This window comes from Haliaeetus leucocephalus, unplaced genomic scaffold (assembly GCF_000737465.1).
Source record: "Haliaeetus leucocephalus isolate CR32 unplaced genomic scaffold, Haliaeetus_leucocephalus-4.0 Scaffold194, whole genome shotgun sequence".
Classification (NCBI taxonomy): domain Eukaryota; kingdom Metazoa; phylum Chordata; class Aves; order Accipitriformes; family Accipitridae; genus Haliaeetus; species Haliaeetus leucocephalus.
In genome coordinates this window covers 557,066-560,625 of record NW_010972630.1, presented here as the reverse complement: position 1 = coordinate 560,625, position 3,560 = coordinate 557,066, and positions in this window count along the sequence as shown.

Sequence of the window (3,560 nt, the reverse complement as noted above, 5' to 3'; positions counted from 1 at the left end):
ATGCAATATAGATTGATTAACTATTTTTGGAATACCTGCGAGTGTCAATACATGACACATTCTTCACAACATCCAGTTAGCACCCTTTAGCACAACGCAGTATGGAAAAAACAAGAGATAATGTGAAAAAGAGTACCTTAAAGAACATTCATGTCCAGGTTTTCTGTGTTTCCCTGTTCCTCTCTCAACAAGTATCTATGCATCTGGCCAAGTAGCAGTTTGTCTTGGTACCTCTGAGGGCCTTATTAAGGACAGCAACTGCTAATGATGTGGGTTACTCCTTTAGCACAACTGCTGTGCCATAAGTCTAAAATTTTTGTTCTCTTGGTTTAAAAAACATAAAAGAACAAACAAGAACAAACTAACAAAGAAAAAAGGAAGAAAGGGAAAAAAAAAACAACAGGGAAACCCCATAATGAAACTTGGGGGCTTTTTGTTGTTTGTTTGTTGTTTCTCATTTGCTTTCAGGGAAAGCCTAGGAAATAATGCAGGCCTCAGAGTAATTGCCTAGAATTAGTAAGTATCTACTTAACCACATTATTGTACCTGTAAAATGGTATGTCTCCCCTTCATTTCGTATGAGTGTTATAGAAATTAAATTAAGAAGCGTGAACAACTTAGATATTATATTAATAAATGCCAGAGGAAAAAGCACACAAGGAAAGTAATAATTCTTGTTGTCAGACAAGAATTTAATAGCACGTGCTAAATAATTTCTGGAACTACTACTTAGTGCGCAACATTCCTGCTATTATTTGAATGAGCAGAAAAAATATTTGTGATATGTAAAAAATGCCAGATAATGCTTATATGTGACAAATGTTTATTGCAAATAAAATTATTACTATTGATATCATTAAGAGGAAGAAAAAAAATACCAAGTTTGTCATGTCAGTGATTGTGTTAGAGACTGGCTGGCCTAGCATTATTCCCACCCACAAAGCACTGTTTTGCAGTTTAAGCATTGGCCTGAGACACTGGTGATCTGGGATCATGTCTTGGCTTAGTTACAGACATGCTGTATGACACTATATTTAACTAACGTGGACTCTGTGGCCTTAGTTCTCATCTACTTTCTCATATAATTTCTCTTTTACATAATAATTTCAGACCATAAACTCAAGGTAAGAACCTCTGTAATGCCTGTATGCACTGCCATAAGATTGGGAGGCACCTGATGTTAATTGTGGTCATACAGAAAGATTTGAATGGCCTTGAGACTGGACTAATAGAAATGTGATAGTGTGAAGTGTAAGGTAATGTATTTCTAGATCATTGAAAACATTTCTAGGAGCTTAACAGTTGGAAAAAGCTGATTCCAACAGATGAAAAAGGACTTAATGTGCTACTTAGACGAATGTGGCAAATCCATTATTACAGGCATGGTTGCAATAGAACTGTACAGAGTGTATATAGTCCTTTTTTGCTAAATGTCAGCTCACTTGGGTATAAGCACTTCAAAAAGTATTGGGTTTTTAGACATATCTCTTTGCACACTCATAGCTTATTTCCTATCTGTTATCTGATTTGGCTGTGTTGTCACTTTTTCTCATTCCTCTTTAGGTGTATGCTGCATTTATACTTTGTGTGTATAGGAATCTGTTTACATGTGTTTCTGCATGTTTGTATAGAAGGTATACAATAATGTATGTGTGTGAGGTGCTGAATCACTTCCACAGTGGTTTAGCTTTTATTTTCCCCAAATAGATCTTGTTTTGTTATTTTGTGTTTATACCTCTGTTTTGTCAGTATCCCTGTCCTTTGTTTCCTTGCCCTTTGATATTTGGATTTCTTGCAAAACACAGTATCCCATTTGGTTCTGTTCTGCTGTAGGTTAGTAATCTTTGGTGAGGGGCACTCTGCTCCCCTCTTTGCATGAGACCGGGTGGGGCATTTAAGGTTCAAAATAGTAGTTTTATAGTGCAGGGATTGCTTTCTATTCTAGCTTTGGACACAAATAGCCACATTGCCATTGTTCAGTAATAACACTAATAAAGATATGCATTAGAAAGTAATGGGGTGAGTATACTGCACAGGAAAATGCAGAAATAATGAGATGCCTGTTTTTGATCAGTTATTGACACATTTTTAACAAATGTACACATTGAAGTATGCATTTGTGCAAATAATGCACAAATGAAATAGGCAGAACTTCTATTTTCTAGATAAAGGTGTTATTTTGACTATATTACTTCAGTTTCATATTAATATTGAACAGAAAGCAAGTACAGTCCACTGATACATCAGTTACCAAATTAGCCAAAACCCTCTCAGAAATTAACTTAAAACTCTGCTGTTTAGTCTTCATGTTTTGTATCCCTGTTTTTTACTCCGCAGTTGTGTAAAAGACAAGTACTCTCATTATTATAACAACCACAGAAACATGTGATACTTTATGTATGAAACATCTTTTAAGAAAGTACACAGCACCATGGGAACTGAGCTGTTGACTCTTGGGGGCAGCAAATGCTTGCAATAAAAGCAATTTAAATACATCATTCAAACAAATGATGAAAGTCTCACACTAGTGATGCAAGACAGACAAAGAGTGAGTATCAGTGCTACTGTAGGACTCTTAAGATATTTCCTCTAATTGATTGCAGGCTGGAAGTTTTAGGCGTGCTAGTCAGGAGATGGAACACTATGCTCCTTTTGCACTAGAAAATGTTTTCCTAAACCCACCAGTAATCCAGGCATTGTAAACATATTCCTTTCACAATACTTACCTTTCTAAAGCTTCCAATAGTCTTCTGTTTCCAATGTCACGCTCCTTAATTTACTTTTGTTAGACATCTCTGATTTGGACAGTATTTAATATGTTACTGCAGATAATTTTGTAAGTCTACAGATGCATCTTAAATTTATACCAATGACTATGTAGATGAATGGAGCAAATATCTCAGAAGTCTCTTTAAAAAAAGGTGGGTATGTAAGCCATGTGTTTGGGAACTTTTCAGATCTTTTTACTTAAGATTAATTTGTAGTTCTCCCTTCTTTAATTATAGCTATTTTTCTACCTTATGGTCTGTTGTGCAGCAAAATTACATTGCTAAAATGACACCACAAGGAGCAGAAAAAATAAATCAACACTCCCCTGTGCAGTACAGACTTCTTTCTTCTAAGTTATATAGACAGACATAAAGTCATGTTCCCATAACAAGTTAGATTTGACATGTGGAATTACACTAGAAGCAACCACTAGCTGGACCTCTGTTTTTATGATAATGTCATGAATTGATTTAAGCCTCCCACATATATAATCTGCATTTTTACAGACCAGGATTTGAGAGTAGTGTAAGTTAACACAGCTAAGGCAACATCAAATGTCTGAGCTGAATCAAAGTGTAGTTTCCATCTGTAAACTGCACCTAATCACATCAACCATTCTTTGTTCTTGAACAGGAAGGATTACCACATCAGAATAGGAGAATGGCCACACCAAAAGTGTCCATCAAACTCTTGTCTCCAGCAGTGGTCATAAATGAAACCCAGGAGAATGGAAGGAGCTGGCCAATGTGCTCTCTACCACCACTCAGTTCTTTTCAGCTCAGAGACTTGCT